General features: G+C 53.6%; 1 non-coding gene and 1 pseudogene across 1 annotated transcript; both read right to left on the bottom strand.

The window, feature by feature from the left end:
• Positions 1-324: 324 nt before the first annotated feature.
• On the bottom strand, positions 325-5,970 carry LOC138581768 (28S ribosomal RNA; annotated as a pseudogene).
• A 440-nt stretch (positions 5,971-6,410) lies between these two features.
• LOC138581501 (5.8S ribosomal RNA) lies at positions 6,411-6,563 on the bottom strand. Its single transcript, XR_011304587.1, has one exon. It is a non-coding gene; the product is annotated as a 5.8S ribosomal RNA (ribosomal RNA).
• Between the last annotated feature and the right edge of the window lie 20,905 nt (positions 6,564-27,468).

Below are 27,468 nucleotides of genomic sequence, written 5' to 3'. Positions count from 1 at the left end.
ACTACCAGGCCAGTTGGCCCAGTGGCCAGCCGGGCCTGCCCCGACCCATGTCCAGGGGCACATGCTTTAAGTACCACCGGTGCGCCCTGGGATGGCTTGCACCCTCTCTTCCCCTTCCCTGTCCGGGGGCTTAAGGCACCACCTCGAAGGCCCCGGCCCAAGGTCATCTGGTCTGCCAGGCTGACCAGGAAAGGTGAGAAGAGTGCTCCTCGCCCAGCCGGGACACCCCTATGAGTGCACCGCTAGGGTGGGTGGTATTTTCCTGTGCACCCCACGGGCCCCAGGAGGAAGGATGGAGAACCTTGGCGGCAGTGCCGCCTTGCGACAAAAGTTTGGCTCAGAGGATGACTTCCAATAGATTGCAGCGAGGTAGCTGTTCTGCTACTTATGAAACCCTGAACCAGAATCAGGTTGTCTACGACTGATTTAGCACCAGATTCCAAACGAACATTCAGTGCTCTACGGGTGAGAGAGGTGGCCCCCTTCTGTCCACACTCAAGTCCCGAGGCGAGCAGCTCTACACGGCCGGCTATCCTAAGCCAACCGATGCTCGACAGCGCTGTGGTATCACGGTCTGGGGGTGGGGCGGATTTCCGACTTAGAGGCATTCAGTCATAATCCCACAGATGGTAGCTTCACCCCATTGGCTCCTCAGCCAAGCATGCACGCCAAATGTCTGAACCTGCGGTTCCACTCGTACTGAGCAGGATTACAATTGCAACAACACATAATCAGTAGGGTAAAACTAACCTGTCTCACAACGGTCTAAATCCACCTCACGTTCCTTATTAGTTGGTGAACAATCTGATGCTTGGTGAATTCTGTTTCACAATGATAGGAAGAGTCGACATTGAAGGATCAAAAAGAGACGTTGCTATGAATGCTTGGCCGCCACAAGCCAGTTATCCCTGTGGTAACTTTCCTGACACCTCCTGCTTGAAACCCAAAAAGTCAGCAGGATCGTGAAGCTCCGCTTTCACAGTCTGTATTCATACTGAAAAATCGAGATCAAGCTAGCTTTTGCCCTTCTGCTCCGCGGGAGGTTTCTGTCCTCCCTGTGTTCGCCTTAGGAGACCTGTGTTATCCTTTGACAGGTGTACCACCCCAGTCAAACTCCCCACCTGCCACTGTCTCCGGAGCGGGTCATGCCGGGCATGTGCCGGGCGCTTGGAGCCAGAAGCAAGAGCCCCACGGGGCTCGCCGCCGCCTCAGCGGGTAAGTGGAAAAACAATAAGAGTAGTGGTATTTCACCAGCAGCCAGAGGGCCTCCCACTTATCTTACCTCTCATGTCTCTTCACAGTGCCAGACTAGAGTCAAACTTAACCAGGTCTTTTTTCCCCGACGATTCTGCCAAGCTTGTTCCCTTGGCTGTGGTTTCGCTAGATAGTAGGTAGGGACAGTGGAAATCTCATTCATCCATTCATGAACATCACTAATTAAATGACGAGGCATTTGGCTACCTTAAAGGTCATAGTTACCCCAGCCATTTACCCACGCTTCGTTGAATTTCTTCACTTTGACATTCAGAGCACTTGGCAGAAATCACATTGCGTCAACACCCTCCACAGGCCTTCGCAATGCTTTGTTTTAATTAAACAGTCAGATTCCCCTGGTCCGCACCAGTTTTTCAGGGCATGTTCTCAGGTCTGGACCTCTTTACTTACAAATGGTACTGCGGCCACCCCTTTCTTTTGTTCCAAGGAAACTTGCACAATAATAGGCCGGTGCCGGCACACATCTTTCTATTCATTTTGCTACGGTTCCCCGCCTGTGGGCTTGTGCTTCCCCCTCTCTTCCTGCGCACCTACTTCCTCCAAATAACAGCCTTTTGGGCCACTAACCTGCCCTCTTTTATATAGGCACAGTATGAAGACCGTATTAGCAATCTTATGTTGATTGTTGAACATGATTGCACCCGATAAATGGTAATTTTTCCCATTTCCTTACTGTTCTCATGTAATCCATGGTGAAACTAGCAGCCACATTGTGGACTCTTTACCAATCCGATATTTAGCATCTGGAGGCTTGCGAAATGTGTTCTAAGTAACACTCTTATGAGTGTTGACAATATACTAATATCATCATCGGTATAGAGATAAACTTTTATGTTGTCTTGCATTAGCTGCATCTGCACAACAGTGTTCTGTATTTGTTGACAGTCCGTAATGAATTTCCTTGTACAAACCTTTGCACCTGTTACATTTTTGGAAAGAAACATGTTGGTATACATTGTATGTAAGTGGATGTATGAGCAATGGCGAGTTTGAATGGAGTGTTAGATTAAGTTTACAAGCGCAATTTGCAGAGCACATGACACTTTCATTTACACCACTGACCCTTTTAGGCCATTGTGATTTAATACCTTGTCCTTTTGTTTTACTGTCTGTAACACCCCCTGCGCTGTTCCTTACTGATTTGAGTAAGCATTATTGTGTATTGCTATATTGTGTCGAATCATTTTATGGGGACAATTGGCAGTGTTCAAAACTTTTTATCTTTTATATGTTAATAAAATGGTCTAATTTTTGAAGTTTAACCGGTTGTGTGCTTCTGAATTTAATATAGCGATAGCACTACCCGGTATTGTTGGTTTCTGGTGTCATCTATGGTTCTTTACTGTGGAGACAGTTTTCAATAGCCCACCTAACCTTAATGTTTATTGAAAAAGGTGCAGAACCTTAATGAGGGCTGGTTAGTAGTGGGCAGTGGCACTCCCTCAGCTTCCTTTTTGTGTGTAAAGACTGCACCAGTTCCAAGTCAGCTGCTCGGTGTCGGCCGAGGCAAAATTCCAGCTCTGAACACCCGAGGGGGAACGAGAGAGGCGAACACTGCAGCTGGGGTGATCCCCAGGAAGGGCCTGGCTCGCATCCAGAGGCAGAGCCGCCCCCCGGGTGGGGGGGGAAGACGCCTCATCCAGCCATGGTGCGCACCCAGCCCTGCTTTGCGCCCCAGCCCGACCGACCCAGCCCTTAGAGCCAATCCTTATCCTGAAGTTACGGATCTAACTTGCCAACTTCCTGTACCTACATTGTTCTGACATGCCAGCGTTGTCCGCCTTGGAGATATGGGTACGGCCTGGCGCGAGATTTACATCTTACCCAGATTTTCAAGGACCAGCGAGAGCTCACCGAACGCTGCCGGAACCGCAACGCTTTCCAAGGCTCAGGCCCCTTTCTTGGGGCAAACCCATTCCAGGGTGCCCTGCCCTTCACAAAGAAAAGTCTGTGCAGCTCCCGCCGGCTTCTCTGGGATCATTTGCGTTACCGCACTGGACGCCGCAAGGGTGCCCATCTATGCCACTCTGAGTTCGGGGATCTAAAGCCAACTCCCTGTCGATCGGCTGAGGGCAACGGAGACCATAGCCCATCCCTTCCGAACGCAGGGATGTCATTTCACCAAAATGCCAGGGGTAGCGGAAGTGACATCACACAACCCTTGACCCCCTGGTGACATCACAGGAAGTGATGTCATTTGACCCCACCCCGAAGTGATATTGCGGGATGCGATGCAACACGACCTTTCACCCGTTGACAAAACAGGAAGTGCTATCACATAGCATTGTACACTACAAAAAATATGGTTACGATATCGTTATAATGTGATGTACATTTCATACAAGAATGGATCGCCATATGTATCGTTAAGATCAGTGTATATAGGCCAATATTACCAAATTACTGTGAATGCAAGCAGACGTCCATGACCAAATGATAATGATGTGTTATTATAAGTGCTTTATATTAAGCGCATTATATAGAAAAAATATTACAACCAATATCACCCAACCTGTGTTGGTACTCATTTATCGACCTCAGAAGGATGAAAGGCTGAGTTGAGTCGTTTAAGAACAGACTAAATCAGTGACTCAACCCCTGAAGTGTGCCTGAAATAAACCTTTAATGAGTCTAGCAATTATTGTATAGAATTCCAGAAAGACACATTATTTGGTATTCATAATCTTTCTTATTTAGGGTCAGTGCTGAAAGTGTTAGACTTGTGTCACTCCTTTTCTTCTTTTTCTTAAGGGGCTTTAACGAGAAAGCCAGCCACTCCAGAACTAAAGAGTCACATGGTGCTGGCCACAGCCCAAGAGCTTACATTACAAAAAAAAAGAATGTTTTTTTTCCTTTTTTTTTCTAGAGGTCGCAAGTGTGACCACGGAGGTCGCAGCTGCGACCCCTAAATGACGTCCCTGTCTGAATGGTGCTCGCCCATCTCTTAGGACCGACTGACCCATGTTCAACTTCTGTTCACATGGAACCCTTCTCCACTTCATCCTTCAAAGTTCTAGTTTGAATATTTGATACTACAACCAAGATCTGCACCTGCGGCGACTCCACCCGAGCCCTCGCCCCAGGCTTCTGTGTGTACCGCAGCAGCCCTCCTACTCACCTTGGCCCCTGCTGCTCCCGGTGCTGGTTGGGTATGGGCCGGACGCTCCAGCGCCATCCATTTTCAGGGCTAGTTGATTCGGCAGGTGAGTTGTTACACACTCCTTAGCGGATTCCAACTTCCATGGCCACCATCCTGCTGTCTATATCAACCAACACCGTTTCTGGGGTCTGATGAGCATCTGCATCACGCGCCTTAACCCTGTGTGTGGTTCATCCTGCAGCGCCAATTCTGCTTACCAGAAGTTGCCCACTGAGTACTTTCATACAATACCCGGCTCCACGGCAGCAAGCCGGACTTCATACCCATTTAAAGTTTGAGAGTGGGTTGAGATACTTTTGGCCCCAAGACCTCTAATCATTTGCTTTGCTAGATAAAACTGGGGTTTCCGTGCGCCAGCTACTATATTGTTAGATTAGTCTTTTGCCCCTATACCCTGGTCGGATGAACGATTTACACATCAGGACTGCTACGGACCTCCACAAGGCCGAGTTCACCATCTTTCGGGTCCTATCACACACGCTCATGCATCATCTCTCTGACAGAGCGGCCGAGACGGGTCGGTGGAGGGCCCACCGCGACAGGATGCCACTGCAAACGGTGAGCACCGGCCCGCAACATCATTACATCACAGTGTTTCATTCGGCCCTCTGACTCGGGCACGTATTATACTCCTTGGTCAGTGTTTCCAGACAGGTCGGGTGGTCAACCAACATCACCTCAGACCCCTGGCGCCCTTTGTGGGCCTCCCCGCCTGGCAGCACGACGTGGTTGGGGCGTATGGAGGGCAGTCCACCACAGTCACATCGGGAGCCCCGTCTCCTGTTGCCACTCTAGCGACCCCCAAGAGGGGCCATGACGGTTGGCGGATAAGGGCACGGTGGCGGTCTATCTCCCTCAGCCCCGTGGACACAGCAAAACTGCTGTCAGTGGGCTGAAACACTCTCTGCTGGAGCAGAGAGCCACATGCCCCCTGGGGCCTACCCAGCCGGTCATGGTGCACCGCTACAGAGGAAATGCGCCCTGCTGGGGCTGGATGTGCCCGGGCCGCAGACCCGCAAGGATCTCCACCGTTCCAGGTGACCAACCTGCCTGCTGTGTTGAATCCTGTGGGCGGACTGCACAGACCCCACCAGTTTACCGCTCAACCGTTTCACGCTCAACCATTTCACGCCCTCTTGAACTCTCTTCAAACTTTTTTTCAACTTTCCCTTACAGTACTTGTTGGCCACCAGTCTCGCGCCCGTATTTAGCCTTAGACAGAGTTTACTACACGCTTTGGGCTGCATTCCCAAGCAACCTGACTCCAAGAAGACCTGATCCCAGTGTGCAAAAGGCCGCTATCGGCCTAACACCATCCGCGTGGTGAGACTCGATCAGAAGGACTTGAGCCCCCTGAGCGATGCCGGGGAGTCTCTTCTGTACGCCACATTTCCCATGCCTGCTGCTGAATGGGGATTCGGCCCTGGGCTCTTCCCTTTTCACAGGCCGTTACTGAGAGAATCCTGGTTAGTTTCTTTTCCTCTGCTTAGTAATATGCTTAAATTCAGCAGGTCAACACGTCTGATCTGGGGCCGTGGTCGGGGAGCACAAAGCTCAGGGCAGCTGGCATCGGGCCCGTACGGGGGGTTGCCCCAGCCCTGTGCCTCTGGTGCAGGTGAGTGTGCTCTGTCCCAATCTGTGACCGAAGCCCACATGGTCACGAGGTCCGCGCTCCATGGTCATCCTGCGCCGGCAGCCGTGGGACACCAAAGACAGCGCCGGGCTTTTTTAAAGCCTGCTGCCACCACCACCACCACATCCGGGGCGCGTCAGCCACCTGGCCCTCCCGAAACCAGCATGAGGCGGGGAAACTGGGGAGGCCAGGACGTGTTGGCAATGAGCTTGCGCGCCAGATCCAAGGATCCAGCGACGATGCTGATCGGGGGCTGACCTTAGTGGGATGAATGGAATGGGGTCCCTGCGACAGCCCCAGCAACGCCCCTTGGAGGGAACACCGGGGCGATTGATGTACAAGCGACCCTCAGACAGGCGTAGCCCCGGGAAAAACCCAGGGCCACAAATGGTGCGTTCGACGTGTTGATCATTGTGTCCTGCAATTCACACTAATTCTCGCAGCTAGCTGCGTTCTTCATCTATGCACGAGTCGAGTGATCCACCGCCAAGAGTCACAGGCAACTTTTTTTTGTTCCAGATATCGGGCTGACCCTGTCGGTGCAGGAAAGGTCTGGGGAGGCAGCGCCGCCTGAGGCAGGACAGCCCAGTGCCCTGTCTAGCAAGCCGAAACCATTGTGGTTTAAAAAAAGAAAGAAAAAATTCCAGGTGCTCAGCCTGACCGCCACCTGCAGCAGCACAGGGCTTCCCAGAGGGATGGAGGTAGGCCGTTGCGCCACCTACCCACCCTGCCCGATCCACTCATCCTTCCCCGACCCCTTCCGCTTCCCTTTTGGGGGGCAGGGGCTGGGAGGAGGCAGCCAGAGACAGCACAGACAGGGGGTCGGGTTGACTGCTAGAGTCTTCAAACCCCAGCCCGGCCGCATAGGGCCCAGCCCCAGTTACCTGGGCAAGAGGGAAGGTCACCCACTGTGCCAGTGGGATTGGCCATTGCTCGCCCACAGATGTGGGTGGCTGGAACCTTGGCGCCCACCGTCAAGTAAGCCAGCTGCACCATGGCTCAGTTCTCATGCCTGGTGTGCCGGGCCCCTGTCTGCCTGGGCAGGCGCCCTTCGAAAGCAGTCAGGTTTCCCTCAGCTCCCGGCTGCCCCCACTCGGGGCTTCCCTGCTGACCGGGGTGTGCCCACCAATGCACACCCGTTGGCAGGTCAGAGAGAGGAGTGCGCGCTCCCGGCCAGAGCAGAGGCGGGCTCAGTGAGGAGAGGGGGCTGCGCAGGGCTCCCTTTCCGGTGCGTGGTTGGAGACATCCCCAGCAGGTTAACCCAACCCTGCCAGGCATCCACGGCCATCTGCTGGGTCGTTAATGATCCTTCATGCCCCCACCCACAAGCAGATACCATTCACACTCAAATGCCCCATTTCTCCTTCCAAACACGTTCCAGATTCAAATGCCACCACCCTCCTGACCTACATGCCACCATCCCTCCATCCGAACCCACACATACACCAACATCCATCCCTCCATACCTACACAAGAAGCTCCACCCCTCAGAGCCACACCCATATGCTACACCTCTACCTCCAGACTCACACTCAGGGGTGGACTGTCCCACAGGGAACTCTGGAGTTTTCCCGGTGGGCCTCTGCACCCTGGACCTCTTTTGTGTGGTATTTTCGAATTTTCCTATAGGAAAAGGGCTGGGCTTGCTGAAAATGTGTAGAATGGGGCCACTTTGAAAATTATTTCCAAGCCATCTTTTGCTTCCCAGTCCACCCCTTCTCACACTCAGATGGCGCCATTCGCCCTCTCTCTATACCCAAACCAGATTACCCCATCCCTTCGACACACACATGCTCCCACCACTCCAATAAACCAACATCCTTCTCTCAAGACAAACATACCCCATCCCTCCATTCACACCCAGATGCCTCCTTCCTTCCCACCAGAGTGCTCCAGCCCTGACCCACATGCTCCACCATTCCCTGACATGCCCCCATCATATGCCCTGTCCCTCCATTCCAGATCAACAATGCCCCCTCCGATCCAGACATCAAGATGCCCAATGCCTTCCTCAAGACCCATACCATGATGGCCCATGCTCTCTCCACACAGAAAGATGCCCATATCTGTCCTCTGACCAATGTGCCCCAATCCCTCCCTGCAGACCCACACCAATGTGCCCCATCATTCCCTCTAGATGCACACCAATGTGTCCTTTGCCTCCCTTCATACCCACAGCAATGTCCCCATCCCTCCCCCAGACCCACACCCATATGCACCATCCCCTCCTCTCACACCCACACCAATATGCCCCATCCCTCCCTCCAGACCCACACCCACCATCCCCTCCTCTCACACCCACACCAATATGACCCATCCCTCCCTCTCAGAACCACACCAAGATGCCCCATCCCTCCCTCTAGACCAATACCACAATGCCCCATGCTCCCTCCACAAAGCAAGATACCCCTTCCCCTTGCATCAGATGCCCATGTGCCGATCCTGAATCACATACAGATAGCCCCATCCAACCCCCTCTAAAACCACCCATCCTAGTATGCCCCCATCCGCCCAGACCCACACCAATGTGCCCCTGTCATGATGCCTACCCCCGGATTTCCGGATCAAGTCCATCAGTCGAGAGGGCAGACATCCAGCCCCTTATTGGAACCCACAAAGCCCCGGCTAGGGGCTCTATGGATTCAGTCCTGGCGCCGAGGGCGCCAGGCTCATTTATGGGATCAGTCCAGGCGCCGTAGGCGCCAGCTCATACAGTCAAACTTACCTCATGCAGACCATGCCACAAGGAACTCAAGCATTGGCCTTTTTGAGGCCATGGAAGGACTACTTTTCTTCAGGGACTATTTTTTACTTGGGTGTGGTGCTTGGAACTATTTACCTGGGACTACTTTGGAAGCTATTTAAACCATGCCCGAAGAGCAGAACATGCTTCACGTTATTCTGCATTCAGCAGCATAACGCTCACCGTGCCTACAGCCAGCATCCTGTTACCTGCCACACCCGCTCCGAATCCGGACCGCATCCTGGGAAGAAAGGAAGAAGAAGAGGTTAGAGCAAGAACCTACCTTCTAATCTTCATCGGCTCCTGAATCCACCACATTCCTGCACAAGGAAGAAAGACTTTGAAAAAATAAACGTGTTACACCGCTAGCAGCTGCGCCGCGCCATACTTACCAGTCTTCACAGCATCTACACGATCCGGCGCAGCTTACATCTCTTCGTAGCTGCATTCTCGGCACCTAGAAGAAGACAAGAAAAAACAAGGTGAGCCGAGAGCAAACATAGACAATCTTGGTTACCGCCAGGCACTTACTTGATTTGCCGCCTGTGAGGAGGTGAGGGTGGACGGGGAGGAGCGGGACGCACGGCTGAGGGAGCCCGCTATGCCGCGGGCGTGTGCGACGCTGGGGGCGGCCGCCGGGGAGGCGTCCCTGTTGAAGGGAGAGCCTTGTGGGCGGCCCGCGACAGTGCCGGCGTGGCGGCCGCGGCGCCGCGGGTCCCCGCAGCCGCAGCGCCGCGTGTGTCCACGAGGACCTGGTACACTGGCGCTGCGGCTGGGAGACCCGCGAACCCGACAGGACTCGGCGGCCTCCGGCGGCGAGCGGCGGCGAGGCTCGGGAATTGGAGAGCCCGGCGTGTGCCGACCGCTCGGCGTCGGAGGTGCGCCAGACAGCTGGACAGGAGCACAACAAGGGGAACAGAATAGAGCCCCCTCCTTACCTCAAGCAGGGCAGACCCTACGGGCCTCCGGGAGGCATGCCTCAGGGGAGACGCCATGGGGAGGGGGCGGGGCCAAAGGAGAGGGCGTGGCTGACAAAGGGGAGGGGGAGCCGGAACCAGGCAGCCAGAGTAAGGGAGGAGGAGTAAAGGAGGAGGCAGCTCTATTTATAGAGGGTGGGTGCCTAGAGTCCCCACCAATCGGAAAGGGGGGGAGGGCAGTTGTCCCTGATTGGCCCTTTTTCCCTCCAAGCACCAGGTATAAAAGGGACTGGCCTAATGGCATTTTGGTTGCTTTTTGCAGGGAGAAGGAGAGGAGAGTGAGAGCAACTGGTGGGCCTATCCGGGTCCGGGAAAATAGGAGACACTACCAGAGAAGAGGGACTCCTGGTGCCTTTTACTCACAGTGAAGTAACTGTGGGGTCAATCCTGGAGTTCAACTACCGTGGTTAAGACATTACATTTAACCAGTGTGTAATAAAGGTCTACAAAACTCCACATCGGCTCCTGTCCTGATTTCTACAACTGGCGTAGTCGGCAGGATTAAGAGAACGCAATGGAGAAAATAATACAGACATTGTCCGAGGGGCAACAACAGTTACAGCAGCTCTTCCAACTTCAGGCCCAGCAGGCGGCCGCTGATCGCCAAGCCTTTCAGCAGGCAATACAATTACAGGGTAACCTGCAGTCCACCTCTCAGGACCAACATCAAGAGACGATAAAACACCTGACGGATGCTGTCACCGGCACCCGGAACCAGCCCATGGTCCCTTCCGCAGTGTTGCAGAAGTTCAAGGAAGGCGAAGACCCGGCTTTCTTTTTTACCACATTCGAGAGGATCGCCCGAAACGCTCAGTGGCCGGTGGACCGCTGGGGGCAGTATGTTGCTCCCCTTTTGTCTGGCATCATGCAAGGTGCCTACCAGGCCGTTAACCCAAACGGAACCACGCCTTACGCTGAAATCAAAAAGGCTGTATTGGACCGGTTGGGACTTGATGAAGATGCCTACAGAATGAGGCTGCGCGACACTAAACTCAGACCAGGGGAGAACCCACGACAACTCTTCTACCGGGTTAAGGACCTCACCGAGAAGTGGTTACAAGTACTGGGAACCGGCCTCCCAGAAGTCTTAGAAAAGGTCACCCTCGAGCAATTCATTGAGGCCCTACCGCCTCCGATGCAAAGATGGGTCCGACAACATCACAGGCCCACCTTATCTGAGGCTGTCGACATCGCGTCAGCCTACCAAAAGGCAGAGGGAACGGGTAAACCTTTTGGAGTCGGATCTCCCATTCGCAACCCGATACCACCATTGGAACCCCTCACAACCAAGAGCCTGCGAGTAGGGCCTTCCAAATGGAGAGCCATGGAAGGACGCCCTTCTGGATCCGAGGAGAAGAGGAGCGGACCCGACCCACGGTCCACCCCGTTGTCCACAGGGTACCGGCAACCGCAATGTTATGACTGTGGTGAGTGGGGCCATATAGCCCGGTTCTGTCCCCGGAAGAGAGGCACCGAGCCGATGGAGATCGGATTTATGCGGACCGAGCAAGGACCACGATGCCAAGGTCTCTACGAGATGGACGTCCGGGTAGACGGGAACCAAGCCAGGGCCCTACTCGACAGTGGAAGCAGGCAAACAGCGGTGCTACCAACCGTAAGTGATTCTCCTTATCTCACCAATGTTAGTATCCCAATTCGATGTATACACGGGGATGTGAGAACCTACCCCATGAAATCCATAACAGTAGAGGTGGGCCCTAACATTACAGAGATAAGAGCTGCCGTCCTCCCCTCCTTACCCGCCCCAGTGGTGATTGGGACCGATCTGCCCCACTTCCACCAGACCATCAAAGCCCTAGACCAGGGATGGTGGGAAGAAGCACCCTTTGCCAGGGAGCCCATCCCCCCGAACACCCAGAGACGAGAGAAACCCGCCAGAAAAAGAAGGGAAGCTCGCCTTGCTCAATGCGCCTCCATGTATGCCACCCAACGGATAGCCTGGAACCCAGAGGACCATGAGGATTCCATCTGGGGAGAAACCTTGACGGACCCTACCTTAACATTGGCCCGCGAAAGAGCCATCACAAATGGGGACCCCGACCTGACCAAGGGAGCTGGTTTTACATCTAGACAGGGCCTGCTCTATCGGGTCTACCAAGAGGAGGGAGGAGCACGGAGGGAACAACTACTCCTCCCCAAAACACACAGGGGCATCGTCCTCCAGTTGGCACATAACCACCCGTGTGGCGGCCACATGGCCTCCCTAAAGACACAGCAAAACATTCTAAAACGTTTCTACTGGCCAGGGGTCTATGGGGAGGTGGCGAAATTCTGTAAGGAATGCAAAATCTGTCAGTTGACGAGTGGGGAAAAGCCAGCCAAGGCGCCTCTTCAGCGGATGCCCTTGATCACCATACCCTTTCAAAGGATAGGTATAGACCTGGTAGGCCCGCTCGAGCCAGTCAGTCGTGGATATCGATACCTGCTAGTCATTGTGGATTATGCCACCCGGTACCCCGAGGCCTTTCCCCTAAAGGGGACGTCGGCTAACCAAATATGTGACCAACTCATCCCCTACTTCGCACGGGTAGGCCTACCCACCGAAATCCTCACCGATCAGGGTACAAACTTCATGTCGGCGGTTATGCGACAAGTCTGTGAAAGACTACAAATCAGACGGCTGCGTACCTCCGTCTACCACCCCCAAACGGATGGATTGGTGGAGAGGTACAACCAAACGATAAAGAAAATGATGAAGAGGGTAACAGGTCCGGAGGGGAAGGACTGGGACCGAGTCATACCCCTGATCCTGATGGTATTAAGGGACACCCCCCAGTCCTCAACAGGATTCTCCCCATTCGAGCTGCTGTTTGGAAGACAGCCCAGAACAATCCTAGATCTGGTTAAGGAGGACTGGGAAAACACTAAGGAAACGTCTCTCACCGAGTACGCTGAGGACCTTAAGAACCATCTGTCTACTTTGAGGGGACTAGCAGAATCCCATCTAAATATAGCCCAAGACCGTCAGGAGAAGACATACAACAAGGGCTGTCGCCTAAGAAAACTAGAAACCGGGGATAAGGTACTGGTGTTACTACCCACCAGTACGAACAAAATGTTGGCTCGGTGGAGAGGTCCTTATGTAGTGAAGGACGTGGTGGGGCCAGTGAATTACCGGATACACCAACCTGACCGGAGCCCATCACATAAGGTCTACCACATAAACCTGCTGAAGAAATGGACTGAGCCTGCCCCGGTCGATATTCTAGCCACCCAGGATACGGGGTTGATCCACGCAACCGGCCAATTGGATGCGGTACAATGGGGTGAAACGCTCACTGAACACATGAAGAACGAGATCCTGGAGACCCTCAAACCACATAGCAACACCTTTTCCCATTTACCTGGAAGGACCGGCCTAATGGAGCATCGTATCGAAACCCTAAACGGACAGACAGTCCGGCTGAGACCCTACAGGATCCCAGAGGCCCGAAGGTCGATCATTAAGAAGGAGATCGAAGAAATGATTAGGTTGGATATTATTGAACCATCAACCAGTGCGTGGTGTTCTTCGATCGTACTCGTACCCAAGCCAGACGGGGCTGTACGATTTTGTATGGACTTTAGGCAGCTCAACATGATATCCCACTACGAAGCCTATCCCATGGCCAGGATGGACGAACTACTGGAAAGGCTGGGTGCTGCCCGGTACCTCAGTACCTTGGACCTCACCAAGGGATACTGGCAGATCCCCCTACGGGAAGCTGACAAAGAAAAAACCGCATTTGCTACACCCCAGGGGCTCTTTCAGTATAAAGTACTACCATTCGGGTTGCATGGGGCTCCGGCCACCTTTCAGAGGCTGATGGACGTCCTCCTACAGCCCCACGACCAGTACGCTGCAGCCTACCTGGACGACATCGTGATATACAGCGCATCATGGAATGACCACCTGACCCATCTACGCGAGGTGGTCGGCACCCTGACCCGGGGCGGACTCCACATCAACCCAGTGAAATCGGTGCTAGGGACCCAGGAAACCAAGTACCTCGGACATATAGTCGGTGGCGGCGTGATTCGGCCACAGGTGTCCAAAATCGAGGCTATTCAGGGGATCCCAGTACCAACTAACAGAAAACAAATCAGGGCCTTCTTGGGGTTTATAGGGTACTATAGGCGCTTTATTCCTGGTTTTTCTTCCCTGGCTGCGCCACTGACCGAGGCGTTGAAAATCGGGGGTTCCCCGGACCTGTCAACCAATCACGCAGCCATACTGGCCGTCGAAGGGTTGAAGCGCAGTATATCGTCCCACCCGGTGTTGGTATGCCCGGACTTCCGGAAGCACTTCTTCCTGCAGACGGATGCCTCTGGCATGGGGTTGGGGGCAGTCCTGACGCAGGAGGTAGACGGGTTCCTAAGACCGATCTGTTTTGTGAGTCGGAAGCTCCTTCCACATGAGTTAGCGTATTCCACTATTGAGAAGGAATGTCTCGCCATTAAATGGGCGGTGGACTCTTTGCGATACTACCTACTGGGGAGGAAGTTTACGTTGTATACCGACCATGCACCACTGCAGTGGTTGGCGAGACACAAGGACTCCAACCAACGAGTTCTGCGATGGTTCCTGTCCCTCCAGCCCTTCGACTTCGTTACCTTGCATAGACCTGCCAGCTTCCAGCTGGTGGCAGATTACTTATCCAGGAGTTCGATCCGGCCCGACCGGCCTGGATCCGTGGTGGGGGTATGTGAGGAGGTGAGGGTGGACGGGGAGGAGCGGGACGCACGGCTGAGGGAGCCCGCTATGCCGCGGGCGTGTGCGATGCTGGGGGCGGCCGCCGGGGAGGCGTCCCTGTTGAAGGGAGAGCCTTGTGGGCGGCCCGCGACAGTGCCGGCGTGGCGGCCGCGGCGCCGCGGGTCCCCGCAGCCGCAGCGCCGCGTGTGTCCACGAGGACCTGGTACACTGGCGCTGCGGCTGGGAGACCCGCGAACCCGACAGGACTCGGCGGCCTCCGGCGGCGAGCGGCGGCGAGGCTCGGGAATTGGAGAGCCCGGCGTGTGCCGACCGCTCGGCGTCGGAGGTGCGCCAGACAGCTGGACAGGAGCACAACAAGGGGAACAGAATAGAGCCCCCTCCTTACCTCAAGCAGGGCAGACCCTACGGGCCTCCGGGAGGCATGCCTCAGGGGAGACGCCATGGGGAGGGGGCGGGGCCAAAGGAGAGGGCGTGGCTGACAAAGGGTAGGGGGAGCCGGAACCAGGCAGCCAGAGTAAGGGAGGAGGAGGAGAGGAGGAGGCAGCTCTATTTATAGAGGGTGGGTGCCTAGAGTCCCCACCAATCGGAAAGGGGGGGAGGGCAGTTGTCCCTGATTGGCCCTTTTTCCCTCCAAGCACCAGGTATAAAAGGGACTGGCCTAATGGCATTTTGGTTGCTTTTTGCAGGGAGAAGGAGAGGAGAGTGAGAGCAACTGGTGGGCCTATCCGGGTCCGGGAAAATAGGAGACACTACCAGAGAAGAGGGACTCCTGGTGCCTTTTACTCACAGTGAAGTAACTGTGGGGTCAATCCTGGAGTTCAACTACCGTGGTTAAGACATTGCATTTAACCAGTGTGTAATAAAGGTCTACAAAACTCCACATCGGCTCCTGTCCTGATTTCTACACCGCCCGAGGCATAATTCTTCGGCATCCAGCATCTTCTTACGCCGCACCTGTAAAAGGACAAAAGCACTTGGTTAGAGACATTTAGCATCATTATTTTCTACCGGACAGTGCTGGGTAATACAGACTCCTATCTTAGCGTGACCTGCTGCCAATCAGGAGAATTCCTTTTGGACCAAGCTGCAAGATAAATAACGGAAAAGGGAAATGAGTGAATAGCAGACATTGGACCTCTTAAAACTATATAATTACGGCTCCACGCCACATTCCCCAGAGCCCTATTTCGCCTGGAACTCACCCTATTCCTTCGATCCAGTGGAGAAACTGGCATTCTACGCGCCCCTGCAATCAGCGCAGGATGGAGAGCTCATCATTTCAAGCACTAAGGTGAGGACATAAAGGGAATATCGGAGGTGTTCAGTGGGAACGAATTGGGTGCAGGTATCCTTGCAATCCACGGGTGGCTAACTCCCTTCTATTGTTTTCAGGAAACTACTCCTACGGGTCAAGCAGACAAAACTAGGAGGGCCAGTCCAGTCAGCCATCTCCGCCCTATGAGTCACGCTGGTGGAAACCACTGCTGTTCAATTCCGTTCAACGCCCCTGCGGGAACCAGGTGAGCGTAACAGCCCCACCCCCTCCTTCCAGACCCACACCAATATGCAGCCATCCCCCCAGGCCAATGTCCCCGTCCCTCCCATCAAACCCACACCAATGTGTCCCCACCACCTCCCTCCAGAGCGACATCAAGATGCCCCGTCCCACTTCCCAACCCACACCTAGATGACCGATACTACCCTCCAGACCCACTGTGCCCCATCTCTCCCTCCAGAAACACACCCACGTGCACCATCCCTCCACCCAGATCCACACCAATATGCCCCCACCACCTCCCTCCAGAGCCACACCCATGTGCCCCCACCACCTCCCTCCAGAGCCACACCAAGATTCCCTGTCCAACTTCCCAACCCACACCTAGATGACCCATGCCACCCTCCAGACCCACTGTGCCCCATCTCTCCCTCCAGAAACACACCCATGTGCACCATCCCTCCACCCAGGTCCACACCAATGAGCCCCCACCACCTCCCTCCAGAGCCACACAAATGTGCCCCCACCACCACCCTCCAGAGCCACACCAGATGCCTCGTCCAACTTCCCAACCCACACCTAGATGACCCATGCTACCCTCCAGACCCACTTCCACTGTGCCCCATCTCTCCCTCCAGAAACACACCCATGTGCACCATCACTCCGCCCAGATCCACACCAATGTGCCCCCACCACCTCCCTCCAGAACCACACCAAGATGCCCCGCCCCACTTCCCAACCCTAGTTCAATACCATAATGCCCGATCCTCCCTCCAAATAGCAAGATGCCCCTTCCCCTTGTAACAGACGCCTGTGTGCCATTCCCGAATCACACGCAGATAGCCCCAGCCAACCCCCTCTAAAACCACCCATCCTAATAATCACACCCTCATGAAACATTAAATCACTCTATTAGCCCCCTTTGATCACTTAAACACCATCATACACTGTCTCTCTGTTCCTTTTCTTAGCCCTCCATACTTTCATGTTGAAAAACTGAGCATGATTTTTAGAGTAAATGTAATTTCCCGCTCCCCTATCGAAATCGGTTGTCTTGTAGGAATGTTCACGGTATCCGGAAGAAAATGCCAATTGTATTTACAGCCAGCCAAGAGCACACGGGTTGCTGCTGTTCCTGCAACCTGGCAGCCAGAGCCTTGCCGCTCAGGACGCTCCAGGGTTTCGCAGAAACGTTCCACAGTCCCAATGAAAATGCCGACCCCAAACGCTGCAAGCCAAAGGCTGGCAGGGTCCCGTTGCACTTGCACTTGCACTTGCACCGGCAGCAAGAGCGTTCAGAATGCCCGCTCAGCCCCGGCCCCGGCCCGCTCACTGAACGTGTTCTGGAAGCGCTTCACTGCTCTGGAAATCACACGGATGACATCAGAAGTCACGTGAAGAAGAGGGGGCGGGCCGTTGCTATGGGCCTTTTCTCGGATGGGAACTAGTTGCTACCTTTGTAGCAGGGAGAGGTGAGCTGAACGCCTGGAAGGGAGAGCGTGTACGTTGGGGGCTGCGGTGGTACCTGGAGATGACACGGAGGCCAAGCAAGATTTGTGGAACAAGAGCCCCTTGGTGGTCTGTAGGAAACAGCTGGAGTGCTAGGAAAGATTGGCACAATAGCCCACCCCCCATCATGTTTGAATAGCTGAGAACCCTCCCATGAGCCTAGGCTCTGACCTGTCATTTAGTTTTGCTGCCGATGGTCCTTGCACCCGTGGAGTACCCCCTCTTTAACCGACTCTGTCATATGGGCACTTCGAGAGAAAGTAGCAGAGTTTGGGTACAATGCTGCGATTAATTTTACACTCCCTCCACCTTAAGCTACCGTCTTGCCGTGCTTTTCGTTTGATAACATTTCATCTACCATATTTGCAAAACCCCCTCTTTGCTTGGAGTGTTATTTTGGTTTTTTGTTGTTGTTGCTCAGACCGTTAAAAAAAAGTGCAATCGATCTGATCGTTTGGTAATACGGCTTCCACTGAAAGCCTTTGTTGAATGCCGCCCTCCTCTTCCGTGCCCTGAATGGGTCTGTTTTCCTCCCATAACCTGTTAAAGGTACTTGGCAGGCTGTCAATGGTTTTGCATTTGCGCTAAGTGAAGTACCGTTCAGACGTAGGGCAAACATGGACATCGGGCCCCTGAAGTGACCCTCGATTTATGTCCGCATTGTTAGTAAATTGCACGACCCCTATGGCCCTTGAAAATATTGTCCACTGCATTTCATTGGGTAGTTCCCATAAATACGCTATTAGAGCACGCGTTTCTGTTTGAGTTTCCTCACCCCCCAACTTTGCGTTGAGACACATGCGTTAGTTAACTAATATTAGGTGCCGGAACTTTTGACAACAAGGTATGCTTTTGGTTTTAGCTTTAACTGTTACACGCATTTTGAAGTTAAAAACCTGGGGCCAATAAAATGAGCCCATTGCCGTTCCATTGAAATACTTGAAGCAACTGAATGATGGACGGGGGACAAGTAAATGACAGATTTTCTTGAAGGGACTTATGTACCAATTCCCCAACTATCTTATTGTCTGTCCATAGAGCAGCTTGGTTTGTTTTGGCTGAAAGTGGCCCCACTTAGCCAACATATTATATTATAGTATTGAATTGAGGTTTTATTTATATCGCGCTCACACAGAAGTTTTTCTGAGCGGCAACGGAGGGGAACAAGGGAGAACAAAAACAACGATCTTACTAGGCCCGGTGACATTGATTTATTTTTAAATGTTTTTATTGGCATTTATATCGACAAAGAACAGTTAAACATGGATGCATAGCAACATACGGTTTGTCACAAGGTCGCCCGATGAACATTACAGAACAGTAACAAAAGAACAAAAAACAAACAATAACTTGACCGTCCCGCCTCCCCCCACCGCGTGGGTACCTGCCGGCCCCGCTTCGGGCCTCACTCCAGACACCATCCGGTTGTCTCTTAAAGTCACAGGGTCAGGGTTGTTGTGGATGTAACTGTTAACCCTGCTTCAGGTCGACAGTTCGTGGCAGAGGATGCACTCAAGGGGGCTTAAAGTCCGTCAGGAAGATCATGTCCTTCAGGAGGGTCTTCCAGGACTCCAGTGTTGCACTCACGTCTTCGCCTCCTCGGTTGTTCCCCTCCTCCCAGGCTTTGGTTTCAGCGCTGGTCCATCTCTCCATTTCCCTGCTCCACGGTTCGTATCTAGGGCCTCCTGGGGATTTCCAGGCCATTGCTATCGTTCTCTTCGTTAGAATGCACGGCATGTCCATTAGTTTCACTAAATGCTTGATTTTACTCAGTCTAGGGTATGTGCCCAGGAGGCACTCCTTGGGCGTCCACTCGTACCTTTCCAATCCGGCTCCCCTACAAGTCCTTTCGACAGCGGACCAGAGTTTCTTGGTTTTGGGGCAGGTCCAGAACAAGTGGATTAGGTCTGCGTGCTCGCTGGTGCACCATGGGCACACTGGTGGGGTTTTCCTGCTGAATGTGGATACCCTTTGTGGGGTCATGTAGGTCCTATATAGGACATTCAGCTGGATGAGCCTGAACCTGGCGTTGCGGGACACTTCCTTCGGGTGCATCAGGGCCCTGTCCCACTCACTCTCCGTGATGTCAGTCTCCAGGTCCGCCTCCCACCTTTCCTTCAGGAGTGCACTCCTCGGGTTGCGCCTGTCGTTCAGTTGGGCATACAGTCTCGCCGTGGGTTTCCAGCCGTCGCTTAAGTTGTGCATCTCTTGCACAAGGGGGTGGGTTTCCGGTTCCTCTGGCCATGTGCTCCATGTCTTCTTAGCGACCTGTTTCACCCTTTGGTACCATAGGAATTGTCCAGCAGCAAGCCCTTCTTTCATCTGTAGTGAGTCAAATTCTCTGAAGCTTCCATCCTCATACATGTCCCCCCAGGTGTATAGGCCAAAGTTCTCCCATTTCCTCATTGCTGGTAAATCGATGGGTGTCTTACAGACGTCAGCGAGCATGGGGATTTCAGGCATGTATGGTTGGCCCAGGCCGAGCGACGTGCGTGCCTTGTTCCAGACTTGTCTCCCCAGCCTCACCAGCATGGGCGGGTCGGGAGGCCCAACCTGTGAGTTCCATACTACTTCTTTAGGGTGCATTGGGGCTATCAGTTGGTGAAGAAGGCCTGTCTCAGCTGTTGGTTCGTCGGACAACCACTTAACAACGTGTGTCAGTTGCGCTGCGAGGTAGTATTTTTGGAATTCAGGCAACTGGATTCCACCCTCCTTGTACGGGAGAGTGAGGGTGTGCAGCGAAAGCCTATGTCTGGCCGGGCCCCACAGGAACTCTCTGAGGAGAGATTCCAATTTTCTGAAGAAGGGGGGGGGGGGTATATAGTGCGTTATGTTGGTGAAGTAGTACAGGAATCTCGGTAGTATTATCATCTTAGTGATGGCCGCTCTGCCCATCACAGAGAGTGGGAGTCGGGACCAGAATTTGGTGGATTTGCGTACCCCTCGCATTGCTGCTTCCGTGTTGCTTTCGTGTGTGGAAGCAGGCGTGTGCATGATGGTGAGTCCGAGATAGCGAAACGCTGCCGTCTGCCACTGAATCCCAATGTCTGGTAGCTCTTCTGTTTCCTTCCCTTGAAGCCCGGCCAGGGGGAAGGAGCATGATTTCTGCCTGCTGAACTTTATCCCGGAGTATTTCGCGAAGTTGTCAAGGATGTCTAGCGCTGTGGGTGCATTCATTCGGGGGTTGCGCAGGTAGAGGAGGACATCGTCTGCATACAGCGAGATGATGTTGTCCGTCTCGCCCGTTCTGATCCCTGCGTCGAAGAACTGCTTCCTGAAGTAGATCGCTACTGGTTCCAGGCCGAGGACGTACAGCATTGGTGACAGTGGGCATCCCTGCCTTGTTCCCCTTTGGATGTCCCAGGATCCAGACACCACACCCCCTGTCTTTACCCTCGCCACTGGGGTGTTGTAGAGCACCTTGATCCATCGTATAAAGCGCTCGCCTAGTCCGAACTCCCTCAGGGTCTCAATCAACCATTCCCAGAATATTGAGTCGAACGCCTTTATGGCGTCCAGTGAGAGCACAGCCAGATCTTCATTGCTCCCTGCGGATTGTGCTATGACGTGCTGGAGCCTTCTCAGGTTGGCTGTGGTGTTGCGCCCCGGGACAAAGCCGTTCTGGTCCTCGTGTATTATAGACCCGATCACCCTAGACAGCCTCTTAGCCAGTATGGTTGTAAGGATTTTGCTATCGTAGTTCAGCATTGCTAGGGGGCGGTACGAGTCGCACTCATCGATGGGCTTGCCAGGTTTAAGCATTGGTATTATGAGTGTCTCTCTCATGCTGCCAGGTAATATGCCGGTCTCATATGCCTCTACATATACTCTGTGTAACACCGGGGCTAAGATCTCCTCGTAGGCTTTATAGAATTCTGGTGTGAGGCCGTCGGTTCCGGGGGTCTTGCATGTATAGAGGGACCTGATTGCCTCCGAGATGTCCTCCTTCGTGATGGCTTCTCCCAGCATCTCTCGCTGCTCCGAGCTCAGTTTGGGGAGACCCACTTCGTCCAGGGTGTCTCGGATGTCTTCTATTGGGACCAGCTCATCATGAGCATAGAGCTTGGCATAGAAGTTTGAGAAGACATCGTTGATTGCCTGTTGTGTCCTCTGGGTCACTCCGTGTTCGTCCTTGATTTCCTTGGGGGCTTGTCTTGGTTGCTCTTTCCTGCATAGCCAGGCCAATATCCTGCCCGGTTTGTCCGCTTCCTTGTGTGCCTTATCGGTGCGTGTGGAGAAGTCGAATTTGGACAGCCTGTCCCAGGCGAGTCGGCATTCGTCCCTGATTTCTGCTAGCTTGGGTTCCCTCTCACTGGGTGGGGTCGGGCTGTTCTCCAGTCGCCTGATCTCCTCTTCCTTGGCCTCAAGTTCCCTTTTCAGTTGCTTCCTGATTCCGCCTGCTTCTGCTATCACCTCGCCTCTGGTTACTGCCTTCATTGCCTCCCAGAGCGTGCTCCATTTCTCGACTGACCCCGTGTTGATTCTTACGTATTCTTCCAGTTTTTCTCCTAGAGTGCCCTTGAAAGAAGGATCCATCAGGGTCTCCGTGGGCATACGCCACATCGGGATGGGGGGCCTGGGGCCCTTCAGACGTAGTTGCATGAGCAGAGGAGAGTGGTCCGAGATCGACCTGCCCAGGTAATCCGCGGAGTGCACCTGTGGGATAAGTTCGCCGTTGATGAAGAAGTAATCTATCCTGGTGTGGAGGCCATGCGGGGATGAGAAGAATGAATAGGACCTATCGGCTGGATGAAGGTCTCTCCAAATGTCGACCAGGTCCAGGTTTTCCACTGCGTTGCGAAGTGCCCTTGAGACAGAGTTGTTGGTTTGTGGCGTCCTAGACCTGTCCATCTCTTCATTCATGACACAGTTGAAGTCGCCTCCCCACAGGAAGGTGTCATCTCTGTGGTGCACTATTCTAGTGCATAGTTGTTTCAGGTGGGAGGGGACCCCGTGCTGAGGGAAGTATGAGTTTACAATACATATCCGTTTGTTCTCTATCGTGCCCCACACCACTACATATCTTCCGTCCTTGTCTACTTCTGTTCCCATTTGGTGGAATGGTGTGTCTGGGCTTATCCATGTGTATACACCCCGTGCATATTTGGAGTAAGATGCGCCACTGCCCTGCCCCCCCCCCAGTAGTCTGCTAGTTTGTGTGTGGCGTCCGCCAGTAGGTGTGTCTCTTGGAGCAGTGCAATCGATACCTTCTTGCGCCTCAGGTAGGAGTGGACGCGGTTCCTCCTTACATAGGATCCCATCCCCCTGACGTTCCATGTGATTATGTTAAGTTGTGGTGCCATTGCTTGAATACAGTTTCTGTCTTAGGCGGCCCCTTGCCTCTCCAACACTTGATCTCGTGTTGCTGGGTGCCGTTACTTGCTCTTCGTCTGCGGGTCGACCAAATGCTTCTCTCGGTGTCAGGTACTCAATCGTTACTTGGGTTGTTTCGGGTAGCGGGGCGGTCTCAACAGTAACACATACAAAATAACTATAACTGGTGCGCCCAGCTCCTGCCGGTGAAGTGCAGTGCTCAGGTGCTCTCGCGCTATCTGGCCCCATCAGGGTTTCCGGCGCGAGCAGGTTCGTGCTGGCAACGGGCCTGCACTGATCTTTCGGGGGTCGTCGTTGCGTGCTCATGTGTGGGAGGCCCGGCCGGCCCCGTAATCATATTGCATTCTCATGTCATGCTGGTGTCCAGCATGCTCGTTGTATTGTGCTAGGTTGAGGTTCAATGTGCGGATCGGGAGAGAAAGGCTCTGGCTCCAGGCTATCGTGCTTTGCGAGCTCCGACGCTGTTCTCAGGGATGGGCTCTTCAGGGACCACGGCCAGGTTGTTGTGTTCCATCCACATGGTGGCCGCGTCCGGGGTTTCAAGAAATATCGCTCTCCCTTTATAGATCACCTTCAGTCTGGATGGGTACAGCAGCATGTACTTCAGGTTTAGTTGCCTCAGTCTGGCCTTGATTGGGACAAAGGAGTTCCTTGCCCTCTGTACCGATTGTGTATAGTCCGGGTAGATGGTGATTTTGGAGTTGTTTCTATCAATCGCACCACCCTCCCTGGAGAATCTCAGGATCACTTCCCTGTCTCGGAAGTTGAGAACCTTCGCTATGATGGGTCGGGGATACGAGCCTGGGGGAGGCTTCTTCTGGAGTGATCTATGAGCTCTCTCGATGGCAAAACCCTGTGACAGCTTCTCGGCCCCAATCTCCTGCTGGATTAGGGATTCTACATATGTGGTTGGGTCGGAAGTCTCTGTCCCCTCAGGGACGCCAAGGATCCTGGTGTTATTTCGCCTGGCTCGTCCCTCCGCCTCCTCCGACCTTGCCTCTAGGATGCCCACCTTCCTCCTGAGATCTGCCACCTCGGCTTTAAGATCTTTCGTGTCCTCCATGGTGTCTTTCTGGGCGGATTCTATGTTGGTGACACGCTCTGTCAGGTTGCGAGCATCTTGACGGATGAGCTGGATATCGACTTTTACCTCCCCTATCTTAGTGTCTATAAATTCCTTTAGGGCCGCTATTGCTTCAAGTACTTGGCTGTTTGCGGGGTTCTCCCCCTGAGTGTCCTGCGGCGCCGCCCCCTTTGGGGTAGATTGGGCGGCTGGGTGGGCCTTGGTCGTGAGGAAGGGGTCCATTGTAGCCGATTTGGGCTTGCTCCTCAGGGTGGACATTGTGGTGTTATTTGCTCGGCTGTTGCGCCTCTTCGAACTGGGTTGCTGCGTGGGCCCCGCCAGTCTGTTTCGCCTGCGGTGTTCCAAGTTGTCGTGGTAAGGAGCGTCTGCAGTGTGCTCCTCTAGGTCTGGGGGGTGCGTGCTGCCTCAGGGTCCCAGGTATTTTGAGCTTGGTGGCGCCGGGGACAGGGCCGTGTCCTTCCCGGGTGTGTGGGGCGTGATGCGGCCCCCAGGAAGGCCTCGCCCTAGGGCCTGTTCGTTGCAGGAATGGCGGGCCAGGGGCGGCGTCGCCGTATGTCCGGGTGGGCAGGGCGCTCGGAGTCACCCCCGTTGGTTGTGGAGGCGGTGGTGGGGGACGCGCAGTGCCCGCAGCCCCAGTGTGCCAGTCAGCCGCGGGCCCCCAGGGCGGGGGAGGCAGCAACCCAGGTGGGCCCGGGGCTCCGGCCGGTGGCCGCAGTTCTTGACGCGTGCTCCGTGCGGTCCAGGGACGCGTCTCACCGCCTCCGAAGACCAGCGTGTGTCGGGGGCCCCAGGTCTCGGCCGCTTCTCCGATTGATTTCCTCCGGAGGCTCCGCGGGGGGGTCCCGCCCGCTGTTGCGCAGCCTGGATGGGCCGGGTTGCAGAGCGCTGGCGGCGCTGGGGGCCCCTCCGCCGAGGCTGCCCGGGTGTGGGCCGCTGGTTCGCACGGTCCCCGGCGCTCATGCCGCGGTCCTCAGTCGGCGCCGAGAGCTCCAGGAGGTCTGCGCCGGGTCTCGCCGGATCTCGCCTCCTCCGGTCCACCGAACTCCTCCAGGCGGCAGGGGAGGCAGTAGCTGCTGATGGCGCTCCGCCTTCGCCGCTCGGGTCCGCAGCGTCAGTGCGCCGCGGCCGCCATCTTGCGCGTCTCGCTCAGGGTCGGGGGGGACGCCGGGCCAGAGCTCCTGCTCGGTCCCCGCTGTCCGATTTTCGTCGGGCTAAGCTGCCAAAGAGGGGGGATCGTCCCGGCTTCGAGTGGGCAGCTTGAGTTTCGATGTTGCTAGTGGATGGGCTCACTAGTCGGGATCGGATTACGGGCTCGGCCGGAGCTCGGGATTTCAGCCTCCTCACTCCATGAGCACCAGGCCACCGCCCGGTGACATTGATAACACGCAAGTGCATGGGAGACGGACAGGGGGAAAGTGCATGAAAGGGGGAGAAGTGGAAAGTGCAGAGTGAAGGGAAAAACAGATCAATAATAAAAGGCAACAGTTGAAGTGCAGCCAGCAAGTGCTGGGTTTAAGGCAGCAGACAGGGTATGGCTGATAAGTGCAGGGGGAAACCAGGGGGCGGGACTGTTTGGTCACAGATACAGACCCCAGTGCAAGGGGAGGCCTGGAGGCAGTGTGGGTGGGTGGCATGGTGAGTAGGTACCTGGGCCCGGAAGACAGATGGTAGGCTAGGTGCACAGTGCCGAGGGAATGGGCTAAGGCAGAAGGTCTCAGGAGATGGTGAGCTTCTGGAGGGAGGAGAGGAAAGGCAGAGTATCTCTGAGGAGGTGCAGTAGGAAGTTCGACTTTTTTTTTAACTTTCTTTAAGGATAGGCAGTACTCTAGTTTACTGTAGGGCATTTAACCAGTCCATTTTGACAGTGTCCAGCATGCCCTGATGGGTGGATACGTGTCGCGCTATTGCAGCAAAGCTACCTTTTGGGTTTTCCTTCCCTCCCCATTAACCTAACCCATCGCCCACCTTTCGTTTCTGGTGGGGGTTGAGGGCGGCATTGCACATGTATACTAAGTCATCGGAGTTGCCAAACTGGGCTATTTCCCGCATAGTAAGGCTTCAGAAAACCAAATGGTGCGATCAAGTGTCCACAGGTTTGCTGTTTCAAGCTACTTTGTAACATTGCTTCCATGTATAATGCTAATATCTCCAATGAACCTTGCAGTTGATGCTTAGGGTGTTGAGCAGTGCGAGGAAAAGAAGTAAAGAGTAGGCAGATTAGCCCTTAAACATTGGACTGCCCTGCAGCATTAACACTTCTATGGCAGGTCTTATGCTGGTTAAGAGGTGCATGGGTTAATTACCTCGGGACTGAACCTTTTTATCAAAGAATATAGATTTTTTTTAAATCTAGAGCAGTGATGATTGGGGGTGGGGTGCATTCAAATCTAAATGGTGATTGTTCTCATTAAGTGGAACAAAGGTGTACAGTAATGCTTAGCATCAAAAATTGAGCATGTGCAGAATTCTCATCGTACCTTGTCGGAAGGATTGGCTTATTCAATCCTGGATTTTGCTGCGCAATCAGGGACTTTGCCGTGTGCTATTTAGAACAGTCTTGGAATGCCAGTGGATAACCAAACTGTAATGGATGGACTTCAATCACATGAGGTGCAGAACATTCTGAGCTCTGAATGTTGCCTGCTATTGCTTTTGGAATAAAAGGGAGCAGCTATGTCGTCCCCCCTAACCCCCCTTAAATATCTGTTCTGCTTATTTACTTAGGACTCCGAGAAACTAGCTTTATGCATGTTCCACTAGGGCCATGTCAATTTGGTTTTTAGGCGAAGGAAATGCCAACACTGCCAGAGGGTTCTGTCTGTTTAAAACCCCAACAGTGATATGTTGGTGGTATTTCTGGAGTACTGTGTATGGTATTAAAGAATACCACTTTTAACCATTTGCCCACCCATCTTTGGTGTTAATGGGTCTGCACCACTATTTTCCCACAAAAGTCAATTTTAAACCACTTTTTAATTACATTTCGACGCTGGTGGGAGAATCTTACTTTTCTGAGAGTGTTTTTAATGTACTGGCAGCGTGCTTCGTTTCTTTACAGTAAAAGAAATTGCATGACATTTTACAATTGTGGCATATATTACAGCAGAAGGCTTTTACAGCAGCAATGCTGACATACATTTTGGAATCCAGCATCACTAAAATGGTATGAAATAATTCTGTGCCGTATTGGTGATATGTCTGTTGTATTGCAGCACTGTTTGTACATTGTATGATTTTTAACTTTCAGTATTTTCACCTATTATTGAAATTAAATTAATGGGTGTCGCCCTCTTACTTAGTGGTCCATTGTGCTAATTTGGGGGAAATAATCCTTTCTACTAAAATGTTCACCAGCTGCCACGGACCAGGAGTAATTAAATGCCTGTGCTCCCTCCCATGTTTTAACACTTGTTTTAAGTTGTAGCTTTCCTCCCTCCCAGCCTCATTACATTTCTAATATCATAAGCACTCACCATTGGCTAGTTATCATACTTGGCAAATACAAAATTGTGCTGTGTATGTTCAGGTGGCGATTGACTTTATG

This window comes from Ambystoma mexicanum, chromosome 3p, assembly GCF_040938575.1.
Source record: "Ambystoma mexicanum isolate Mex_15411 chromosome 3p, UKY_AmexF1_1, whole genome shotgun sequence".
Lineage (NCBI taxonomy): Eukaryota > Metazoa > Chordata > Amphibia > Caudata > Ambystomatidae > Ambystoma > Ambystoma mexicanum.
Note: the sequence above shows the minus strand (reverse complement) of the source record. Positions and strands in the feature narration are given on the sequence as shown.